This window comes from Hermetia illucens, chromosome 2, assembly GCF_905115235.1.
Source record: "Hermetia illucens chromosome 2, iHerIll2.2.curated.20191125, whole genome shotgun sequence".
Classification (NCBI taxonomy): Eukaryota; Metazoa; Arthropoda; class Insecta; order Diptera; family Stratiomyidae; genus Hermetia; species Hermetia illucens.
The window spans coordinates 70273040-70286080 of NC_051850.1; positions in this window are offsets into that span (position 1 = coordinate 70273040).

The window sequence follows — 13041 nt, forward strand, 5'->3', positions numbered from 1 at the left end:
CTTGATTTTTTTTCAGATTTTTCGGTTGGGCCCCGCCCCGCCCCCGCCTTTCCAACAAATGTCAAAACTAAGACCAGCCTCGGAAAGGACTAACCGAGACCTTTCATGACTATATGTGGTGAAAAAAAATGTATACCCCCCTTTTGCATGTATGGGGACCTCTCCTTAAATTCGACGTAAAAGGATGTAACTCACTATATGCGTCAACGTTCACAGTTCCCGCCTTTCCATCAAATTTCGTGTCAATCGCTGCTATATTCTCCGAGAAAAATGTATGTGACGGACAGACAGACAAACAGTAAACCGACTTTAATAAGGTTTAACCTTAAAAAAGTGTAATCGTATAAGAAAAACTATAGATTTTTAAGGCAATCTGTTATTTTTATCTTAGTAGCTTGTTTCTGTCTCTTATCAAAGAAATTGTTTGTTCGATGTAAAGGATGCTGTACTCCACCCAGTACGCTTTCATCCAATCACTAGAGTTAGCATTAAAGTGTCCTTTGGTAAATATTTGTAAATAAATCATCCAGAAGTGGGATGCTTCGGGTATAAGGGTTTTGTGTTCATCTCGTACACAGCTAAAAATTCAAAATATTCTTCGATATGTCTCCAAACTCCAATTTCGTCGTTTATATGAATTCACTTTATATTATCATGACGTCATACACGTTTTAGAGTGCAATAAATTCATATGAAATACAAAAATTAATCGTCTATAATTTTGTTAATATTAGCTGGATCGCCTTCGAAATTCTAAGAGTTATGTCTTATGCTATCACTTATACCAAAGACAAATTGTACTTCTAGAATAAATTTAAGGGGGGTGTTAAGTGGTGAAATCGAAATGTGTAAAAAGCTAAAACTGAGACAAAATATGAGCTCTATATCTCTCACTTATTTCGTATTCGAAATGTGCAATGAGAGTTAAGGTGTCTCCGACTCATTGATTATCAATGCGCAATCGGATGAAAACTATGTAATTACATAATTGTCGTGGAAGAGGTTTAGTTAAACGTGTAGGACGAGCATGGTAACACGCAAGTAGTAGACGTACTAATTTGTTGCCATAGCTTGCAATCCTACACAAATGAGAAAATCGGGAATGGATCTTGACGGAGATCTTCCAATAATACATGTGTGTGGTGAATATGTGTGTGTGAAAAGAGGTTTAGCTTGAAACCCTTCCACTTCTCCAATTTTATGCTTTAAGATAAGAAAGGATCTCAATCGGAGATACGCGGTGAAACGGTAACATAGAAGAGAAAAGATCTCGGTCGAATATCGAGCACGAAACATTGAATAAAAGACAAATTGACGGACTAATTTTGTGTTTTTATATTTGTGCGTTTAAATACTTTACAGGGGATTTTCGCGTAATATGCTATTTTTAACTTTATTTGAGCAGGTATCATATGGGATGTATTTTGAGGCCTAGATTTTGCAATGCAGATCAGTTGGATAGGTTATGAGGCCTTTCATCTCATAGTCTATATGACCATATTCTGTAAAAAACGTTGCTAACCTTTTCACGTATATGGGGATATTCAGGCGGTCGGTGATCGAATGAAAAATAATTCGCTCAACCGGCCAGACATTTATTTGTTATTTTTAGAATGAGGACGAAGATTTCATGTTTGTTCAGGCTGTGAGCGAAAACCTTAAGGGCATCTTTATCGCTAATGAACATTTTCAATAAATGTTAACACACAAAAATATCTCAAAGTCTCGTCTTAAGGCCTTCCACGTGCAGAATTGATCAAATGCTGTTGCGGCTTGCAGGTACGCGAATGGTGTTTTCAGTTCAACTGGCGGCCGGTTGCATTGCGAGCTCTTCCGGCTGAACTGAACGTGGGTAGCGAGTTGTAAAGAGGTTTGACTGTAGTTTTTATGGATAATGTGTGAGGAAAATAACTCATTGATTTTTCGTTATTCAGGAATTACAGTGTTAAACAGGTAAAGTGTTGTAATATGTTGTAATATGTAACATGTTCTCGGAACTGCTTGTTGAAAATCGGGTGCCACTATAGACTATAGTTTTGTATTAAACAACCCCTTGTTAAAATCGGTTCAATGTCTGTCGGTCCGTCTGTCACATTCGACTTACTCGGAAATGGCGGAATATATTGTCACGAAATTAGTTGAAAACATGTGGTCTATTTGTCCCTTTACATGCAACGAGTGGTGCCATTTTGTGTAGAGTTTAAGTTCTTGCGAAAGAGGGGTGTACATTTTTTCGCAGAGTAAGGTCATGTGGGGTGTCAAATGAAAGGGCTCGATTCAGCTGTACTCCGCTTCCCTGTTCCTATAACAACAGTCACGGTCTTAGGAGTTTGTGGCATCAAAACGGCGCACCAAAGCGCTAATTGGGCTCCTCGGAGCGGCCACTGATACCTACCCTACCCACATGACCACATACTTTGAAAAAAAAATGTATACCGTTCATTCACATGTATGGGGAGCCACCCTTAAACTTGCGGCACTTACTGTATGCAAAGGGAAAAACAGACCACACGCTCTCATCTAATTTAGTGACAATCAGTCCAGTCGTCTCCGAATAAATCAGTTATGACAGACAGACGGACAGGCAGACATCGACTCGATTCTAATAAGGTTTTGTTTCACATAAAACCTTTAAAAGATATTTAGAAGTAATATGTTTATACTTGGGTCTAAAATGCGTAACTTGTACACAGAATGTGTTAATATCTAACTACTCTAAACTACCTAGATGATAAGAAATTCATAAGAGAGGGCCGGGTTAGAACGTATGCCTGGGGACATTTTAATATAAGAATGGATGTAGATTGGAATAAAATGTTTTCTTTCTTTCTTTTTATGAAATAGAAGCAACCGAAGGGGTAGGTAATTTTAATCGTTCAGATCAGTATAAATAAATCTCAGGACGGTAAATATACAATTAGTTTGTTTTCGCAAATCGATTGGAATAGAATGGAGTTTTTTAATATATTTTTTGTGTTAGGTTCCATTGCCAGTGAAATGAAATGAAACAAACCTATTCTATGACAACAATCGAGATATGAAGAATAACAACAACGATGTGAACAACGACGATTTTGAAGGTTCTGTTGAGGAGTTCAAACAATTTTTTTGTACCAACAAATTGCAAATTTTGACGGAGAATTTTAACGAATTCATAAGCAGCTACACATGTTTCAAACCCTACGCTGATATGCCGCAGAAACTCAACCAATTTGGGAAAGCCATTTTACCAACGCTTGATTCGCGTTGATTTACGCAGACAGTGCATTTTTGTAGCTTGGCCAGTCTCCGGTTTATTTTGCACGGATGAATCATTCCTCTTCAATATATTTTCTACAAGATACGGATAGTTACGTTTCAACAGTTCAGTTTCATAAAAACCACCTTCAACTTTAGTTTCTCCGTGATCTTCTAATAAATATGTAACGGGATTGGTTATATGAATTTCGCGGATATGGAAAATTTCCGTGGTCCAATTCAGTATGGCTATACAGGACAGGTACTTACGTAAAAACACCAGAACGAGACTGAACCTGAAAAGCAACAATACGTTCGTTTGGGGCTCGGAGGTCTCCTGCACGTTTAGACACAACACCCATGATACTCTCAAAGCAGTTGAAAGCAGTTCACTAACAGTTCAAAGCATTTCAGTAATAGTTCAAATCAGTTTAGGAGCAGTTCATAGCAATTCAGTAACAGTTCAAAACAGTTCAGTACAAAGGATTAGTTTAATGCAGTTTATTCATTGCATCACACCAAACCGGTCACAATAATCATAACAATGAAATTATATCAATCATGGAAGAATTGAAAGAATCGCAAATAATAGATAGAATAAACATGGCAGCTCACATAATTCATTAAATGGCTGTTCAAATGAACCTGGAAAAAAACATGGTTTGCAAGAACTTCAAGAACCACCGGGTCCTCAAATTCCTATAAGTAAGCAAGTGCCATCGGGTCCCCGAGGTCCGGAAGGAAAAGGTGATAAGGATAATCTACAAGGTTTGCGTGACGTGGGATTCAATAAAACGGAAGGCGATGATTACGACATCAATTTCAAACAACTCAAGAATCTTGGAGAACCCATTGAGGATGATGATGTTTCTATAAAGAACTACGTTGATGTTAACATTGGAAAGCTCAAAGAATATGTAGGCAAATTCAACTTCAAATCGACGGAATTACAAAACGATGATGACAATTCAAAGTGATACCTTATAAAAAGAAACAGAATACCGGAAGTTGGCGCTTCGAGTATAAAGGTTTTGTGTTCAGTTTATACATTCACATTTTTCCATTCGTATATGGTTAAAAATCCAAATATTCCTATATATTTTTTTCAAACAACAAGATATACGTACATTATTACAGAAGTAGATATAATGCTCGCTTTAAACAAACAAACATTGCTTATTACCGAATGCTACGTTTATATATACACATATATTTCCGATTTACTATTGAATACCGCTTGTTTAATGTATAAATATATTTATCTAAATTATGCACTATCACAAAGCTTAATTAGCATATACATATAAATACATACATATGTCCGTCTAGAGAAATTGATATTGATACATTTATATATTTAACAAACTAAAACAAAAAGTTTCCCTGCAACCTTATGCTATCCCTTATACCAGTGTCATTTTGGACTTCCTGCATGAACTTAAGGCGGCTTCCGGCTAAATTTCTAAAATATGCTAATATACCATTATTAACTTTATTTGTGCAGATATCTGAATGGGATGTATTTTGAGGCGTAGATTTTGTTTAGATACAGCCCGGTGATTTTTTTCAGATTTTTGGGTTGGATAGGTTCTGAGAACGAGACTTGTTACACTTTTTGTGGGTCATATTTTGGGCCCTCATTCTCCCACGCTTCACTCCAGATCGAATGTGGGACCAGTAGTACTAATTGTGCTCTTCCTTTGAATTGCACGCTCCTTTCGCATGTACGGGTAGCTCCCCTTAAGTTTAACACAAAACGGCGCCACTTGCTGGATGTAAAATGATCCACGGACCACGCGCTCTAACCGACTTTTGTGACAATCGCTCCAGCCATTTCCGAACAAGTCAGTTGTGACAGACAGACGGACAGGTAGACATCGACAAAACCTTAAAAATACAAGTATCAATCAGATTGCGAACTTCAGTTCATTCTAAAATGAGCAAAAAAAAAGTGGCAAACGCATAGCATACGGCAACTAAAAAAAATTTTAAGTCACGACTGGTCATAATTAAAGTTTTGAATGACTTGTGACAGGCCGATTTAGCCGAAATGAGAGCATATGTTAACGACAATACAAGGATTCGTTTCCTTCTTACGGCTTAAATCAAAATAAAAACAGGCAAAGAAATTTCTGACGGGGATTTATTCCTAAAAACCTACAAATAAACGAGAGAAAAAAATTCTACAATAAACATTTTAAAAATGTTATGATGAAATATCAAATAAACCATTATTCGATTCAATCGTATATTGAAAAATATAATGTGGAAAGAGTATAGTATAAATGGAAACTACAAGTGGATCAATCAGATCGATGATATAATTGACGCATACAATAATAAAGCTCGCGCTTCGGGTATAAAAGTTTTGTGTTCATCTTATGTAAGAAAATTCAACGCACATTTTTCTATCCGTATATAGCTACACTAATGATAAAAAAAAAGTGGCCACCTACCTGGTGTCGAAAGAGTGTCAAATATTGCCGCCGCATGTAATATTTCGGGGTTTTTCGTAATTTTGCAATGAAGCAGGTATAAAAAGGGACATCAGAACATCAAAGGACATCAGTTCCTAACAAACAGACGAAGTGCAAGGATACAAAATTTAGAAATAGTGAAAAATCATTCAAAGGTGGAAATAGTGCTTGAAATACATTTTTAATAATTTGTCGAATTAAAATGTCTCCAAAACAGCGGTAAGTAATTATTATCATTAACTTAGTAGAAAAGGATAGTAAGAAAAAACTCATCAAAAATTAGGCTTGCCTCAAGGACTTTTCACAAGGATAATCCTGGTAGAGTCCTGGAAGCAAGCGGAGAAATCAGTTTGAAGATTAAAAATTTATATATTTGAATTATTTTCAAAAAATCATTTTGTTTGAAAAGAAACTCAAGAAAAGTGTATACATTTTTTCTACAGGCAATTAACGGAGGAAGAAAAAGGACGCATCGTAGGACTAAGCGAGTCTGGCAAATCACAACGCGAAATCGTGAGAATTTTTAAAAAATCGGATGTCGAAGTTTCGAGAAGCGGCGTGCAGCAAGTTTTGCGACGTAAACAAGCAAGCGGCAGTGTAGCACGTAAGAAAGGCTCCGGAAGACCACGAAAAATGAATAGCAGAGACACGAGAGCGTTGGAACAACACGCGCTGAGGAATCGGAAATCGTCGATCGCACAAATATCTAAAGATTTTGTGCCAGCCAGCGGAAACTTAGTAAGTCGCCACACGATTTCACGCCGTTTGAAAGATGTTGGCATTCGCAGTCGGCGCTGTCGAAAAGTTCCGGCTCTTAAACCGAGGCACAAAGCTGCAAGATTGGTTTGGGCCAAAGACCGTCGAAACACCGACTGGACTAAAATCATTTGGTCGGACGAATCAAGATTTTGCCTTCGATCGGACAGGCCGCAACGCTGTCTTCGTAGGTCAGGCGAGGAATACAGTGAGGATTGCATCCAGGAAACGCAGAAAGGCAACCCTGGAATAATGGTATGGGGCTGTTTTTCCTCAAAAACAGTAGGTGTACTGCACCGGGTACCAGTGAATACAAAAATCAACTCAGCTGAATATAAAAATATTTTAGAAACATCACTGGTTCAGAACACCTCGCCTATTAACTTTCCAACAAGATAATGCACCATGCCATAAGACAAGGCTCATATCCGATTGGTTGGCCCAAAAACATATAAGGACTCTTGATTGGCCTGCTTAAAGCCCTGATTTAAATCCCATCGAAAATATATGGGACCATATTGATCGTGAGATTCACGACAAGACAATTAACAACTTAAACGAGCTATGGGAAGCTGTTTTGGGTGCCTGGAATAGAATCTCCGAGGAGTATTTAGAAGTACTAATTAATTCTATGCCAAACAGAATTGATAATGTTATTAAAAATAAAGGAGGACATACCTCTTATTAATAATAAAAAATTTGTTTTTTATTTATAAATAGCCTTTACACTTCCTACCATAGTATTTGTAAAACAGATATTTGAAATTGTTATCAATTGGGGAGAAACTAGGGGTCAAGTTTGGATTTTCGGAAAAAGTTTGGGTGGCCACTTTTTTTGATCATTAGTGTACAAATCCAACATATTCCTTCATATTTTTCCAAACTACAAGACGTACGTACATATGACCCCCATAGATATTTTCCTCACCCTAAACAAACAAACCGCCTATTTCCGTGTGTATATAAATTGATCGTACCCATATTTCCGATTTACTTCGTGTACAAACATATGTACATATGTACACGTATAGTACCCATATTAAATACAGCTTGCTTAATGTACAAATATATCTATCTGAATTAGACACTACCCGCAAAATTCATTAGCACGCATATACTATGTACACACACGTCGGGTTAGAGTAATTGATATTCATATACAAATGGCTAAAAAACTAAAACAAAATAATTCTTTGAGACCCCATTCATAAGAACACATTTCGTTCAGGTATTGATGAATTGAAATGTGATGATGACGTCATACAAGTTGTAGAATGCACGAAATTCACAAAAAATGGCAAAGTTTCGCCCCCTATTACTTTGTTATTAATGGTTTGATTTTCTTCAAACTAGGCCAACTTGTGCATTATGTTCTTCGTTACACCCATGCCAAATTTTATAGTTCTGGGATGAACATAAGAGGAGTTGCCGGGTAAATTTCTAAAATGTGGAAATATGCTATTATTAACTTTATTTGTACAGATATCGGAACCGGATGTATTTTGAGGCCTAGATTTAGTAGAGATGCACCACTATGATTTTTTCAGATTTTTCGGTTGGATAGGTTCTGAGAACGAGACCTGTTACACTTTTTCGGGGTCATATTTTGAACCCTCACTCCCCTATATTTCACCCAATATCAAATATGGAACCAGTTTCGAAAAGTACAAATTGAGCCCTTTAATTTTATACCCCACGGGGCCACATTTTATGAAAAAAAAATTTGTACCCGGCATTCACATATATGGGCATCTGTCTGTTTTGTATACTTAACCTCGCCATTACTGAGTATTCTTTCGGTTTCGAACTCATGGTATTCATAACATGCGATTTTTAGTGAGCGCATGGAATAGTTGCTGTCATATGTACATGGAACTGTTAATATTTTGTCCCCATCGAACTCAAATTTAAAGTATTTGAAAAAAATATTTTCGCTCTCTACAATTCCAACTATTTCCTTCTCCTTCTTAATCAAATTTTACTGAAATCCTTCTACCGCTTCATCAACTGTAACATATCTTCTAGACGGTTCTGTTGTTGTTGTTGTCCTTATCGCTGGCTGCATTGATGAAATATACAACCACGACATCATTTTGAATCGACGTGTTCGTGTTCTGCACTAACAGCCAGAAGTTGGAACGATAATGTCACTTGCACTGTATTGTTATCAGGTAGCGCCAGATTAAACGCCAAGTTGTTTCTACTTTGGTTTGCACTAAGGTTAACCACTGGCAATGGCAATGGAGCCTAACACAAAAAATATATTTAATAACTCCATTCTATTCCAATCGATTTGCGAAAACAAACTAATTGTACATTTACCGTCCTGAGATTTTTTTATACTGATCTGAACGATTAAAATTACCTACCCCTTCGGTTGCTTCTATTCCATACAAAGAGAGAGAGAAAGCATTTTTCTCTCGTCAGTCAACATCCATTATTGTATTAATCATTTTATTCTAATCTACATCCATTCTTATATTCAAATGTCCCCAGGTATACGTTCTTACCCGGTCCTCTCTTATGAATCTCTTATCATCTAGGTAGTTTAGAGTAGTTAGATATTAACACATTCTGTGTACAAGTTACGCATCTTAGACCTAAATGTAAATATATTACCTCTAAATATCTTTTTAAGATTTTATGTGAAACAAAACCTTATTAGAATCGTGTCGATGTCTGCCTGTCCGTCTGTCTGTCACAACTGATTTATTCGGAGACGGCTGGACTGGTTGTCACTAAATTAGATGAGAGCGTGTGGTCTGTTTTTCCCTTTGCATACAGTAAGTGCCGCAAGTTTAAGGGTGGCTCCCCATAACTTGCACGCTTCGAACAACTCAGCGAACATGTCCGGTCTGGATTTCATGGCAAGCTTAAGGGCCTTATTCGGCACGCCATCCAGACCCGGAGCTTTCGTATCTCCTATCCTAGTGCAGATCTCCATCAGTTCGTCACCGGTGACTGGGGGTATTGCCGTGTCGTTCAGAGGTCGCTGGAAGCTGTCTATGCCCTCCTCTTGCTGAGGGAATAACCCCTGGATAATTTTTAACAAGAGTGAAGGGCACATGATCTGCGGGCAAGATCGGCCTCTGAATCGCCCCATCACGATTCTATAGGCACTCCCCCACGGGTTTACGTCCGCTTCTAAACAGAGCTCCTTAAAGCATTCCCCTTTGCTCCGTTGGATGGCAAGCTTGAGGGTTTTGCGGGCTTCTTTATAGGCGCCCTCTTTTTGCCCTTGGTCGATTGTGCCTACCGCTCTTTGAGCCGCTCCTCTGGCTCGGTGACAGGCTGATCGAAGGGGAATGAGCACCTCCTAGGCATGGACGCGGCACACGCTTCGGCGATGCATTGGACCACATGGGCAGCCCTTTCCGTAGAGGCGCTTGCTTTATTAGGTTAGTCTAACCACACCTCCATGAAGCTCTGCCCATCCACTGGTTTAGCGGACCAGCCTGACATCTTTCTCGGTTTCGGGCATGATGATCTTATGCCCGGTGACTCCGCCCATAGCCCAAAGAAGATTGCCTGGTGATCGCTGTGGGTGTAGTGGTTGCTGACGCACCAAGACATATCACGTGCCAGTTCAGGGCTGACAAAAGTTAGGTCTACGATTGAGGTAGACCCCCCTTTCTGAAAGGTGTTTACATTTCTTTCGTTGGCCAGAACGACATCCAACTGTGCGGAAGCGTCTAAAAGACTGCGGCCCCTTGCATTTGTCTCGCTGCTACCCTACTCACGGGCCCAAGCATTGAAGTCACCAGCAATCACCCTTGGACTACGACCCCTTGCGTCGAGAACAAGACTGTCAAGCATTTCCTCGAATTCGGGCAGTGTCAGGCTTGGAGGGACGTAACAACTGTACACATATACCCCGTTTATTTTCGCCCACACAAAGCCGCTGTATGTCTGATTCCCAGTACATTGTATGGCCTGTCGACCACATATCGCCGCTCCACCAGACGAATCTATAACCCACACGCCACCGTGACGGTTTCTATAGGGTTCGCTAATGATGGCAATTTCCATCTCGGATCCGTAGATGAGAGCGCAATGCTGACCACATTGCCTCCTAGTGTACCGTTACGGTCTTGAATGAAGTGCTCTAACACACTTCAAGGCCCTGATCCAATATGGATTGTTGCGCCAACGATTATTATTATTATTATTATTCGTAGATGGTCTACTCAAGTAAATCTTGAGCGACCCTACAATGATTGAGGTTTATTTGAATAAACCTCATTTTTTCATTGAAGTCAGCGCCTTCCTAAATTTCGGGCAGTTAGCACTTCCGGCAATATGCCGGTAATCCCGTCCCTCACTTCCTTCGCACAATAAGCATTTGGGGTCCCTATTGCACGCTTTGGCAATATGGCCTTTCTCACTTTCTGCATCGATCGGACCGATCAATGCCGCTGATGCATGCCTTTGCGAAATGGCCAAACGCGAGGCACTTGAAGCACCTCTTTAGAGAAATCTGCTCTCTCAGACGGCAAACAACCCATCCGATTCGAACCTTCCCGGCCGCCAATAACTTGTGCGCGGCGTCCACTGGCAATCGCAATGTGGCCGTTTGAGTATTGCCATAGGTTTTCCGCAAACTCACAATGGACCCTTCGGCAAATTCCTGCAAATTGAACTGTTCCATCAGGGCAGTGCAAATTTCTCCTTTGGATGTCACTTCATCGAGATCCTTGCTTTGTATATAGACCTCATGTTTTTGTGCCCGTACTGTGACATTCTCCCCAAGTGAGTTCTTAACCTGAGTTCGGAAGCCATCAGTTTTCCCCAAGCTGATTTTTTTCAGCTCAAACATGAGGTCACCCTTTTGGGTCCTTCGAATCTTGCTGACATTTCCACCTAGATCTTTTAAGTCGGGGTCAGCTTTCACCTTTTTCAATATCTCCGCGTAAGACAAACTTCCATTGCTGGAGATTAAAATCGCTTCTGGGTGAATTCGCACTTTTGCCTTTTTCCTAACTACCTTGGTCCAACCACCTTTTTCATTCCCCTTGGATTTTGTCGAGTCGATTGTCGGAGCTCGCACTTGGGGGACCCGCTTTCTCTCTTCGGTGCCTTTAGTTCCGTTTTTCGGAACTATTTTTATGGCTTTTTTCCTCTTAGGCGTCTGCTGACTTCCCAGAGGATACGATTGCAACACGATTAGGTGTCACTTGGGTCGCTTGTGACACCGTTGGGGCAACAGATTTCGACTTGACCTTGGAATTTTGTTCCCCCTGCTGCGATTTGTTGTAGAGCACTCTAATTGTTCTCACCATATTTTTTATGTCTTGGTGGACGTTGTGCTTGTCCTTGATGAACTCAGACAGCTCCACTATTTTTGCACCAAGCTGTGTGAAGGGTAATTCGGTTATGTTACTGGTGTCCTTGGAAGAGTGGTACTTCGCTTAAACACTTCCTTTTCCAAATCTAAAACACTTGTAGCATTAGATGCCACAGTGGCCAAGTTGTCCACCACCGAGGCACTGCGGTCGAGGGATATCGACCACCGGGAGCCCGCTTGCTCACTCCCAAAATCCGCCGGTACTGGGGTTCCGAGCCCCTGCACCGTAAGTTTTCTCCTTCTCACGTCTTCCATAGTGGTTTTAATGTTCTGGGTATCCTTCCCATAGCGGGGAGTGGGACGGGTGCAAAGTGATGATTTCTTTAACGGAGCCATTGTCAGAAACTACCCAACCGAAAAATCTGGAAAAATCATGAAGCTGCCTCTAGACGGTACCCAGGCCTCAAATACTCAAATACTCTCCATATCGATATCTGCTCAAATTAAGTTAATAATAGTATATTACCGTATTTTTGGGAAAATTGAGTAAAACCCCCTCTTAGGTTTATGTCAGAGCTATAAAAGTTGGTAGTAGTATAAAATATAATATGAAGCATATTATCTCCAAGTTTGATCAAAATCATACTCTTAGTAACAAAGTTACAGTAGCTGAAAGTTGGCTTACCGTGTAAATTTACAACCCGAAGTACTAAATCTGATATGCTAAATGCATATTCTTAACGGGCTACGTACAAGTGGGATAGTTCTACACTCAAATATACTCACACAAGAAACAAACAAAACCGTTCATACCTGAAGCGCCCAGCTTCCGGTTGCCCGACTTGTTCTATAATGTGTATTTAAATCAATATATTTTTTCAGTCAACTGGATTGCTTTAACTGCAAAATCTTCTAGATGCGAGTCGATTTAGAATGGATCGCTACAGATTCTGATCGTGATTCACTATTAGTGAATAATATATTTTGCTTGTCTGTTAAATAAACAATCAGTTTGCTGGTTTTCGAATTATGCGGGATTTTATTTTCTGGGCATAATGGCAAATCGTTGTGCATGTTTTGATATTGGATATTCCAAATCGACTTTCAATATGTATTTAATGTCCGAATCTGTTGCAATATGCAAAACATCAGATGGTAGGGTTTCATTTAATCGATCCCAACAGTATCTTAACTCAATGGTTTTAGAATTATTGAAGTGTATTCTTTTGGAAAGCGAAACGTACAGTTGCTTATTGATGGGTATTATTGAAATATCTATATCAATGC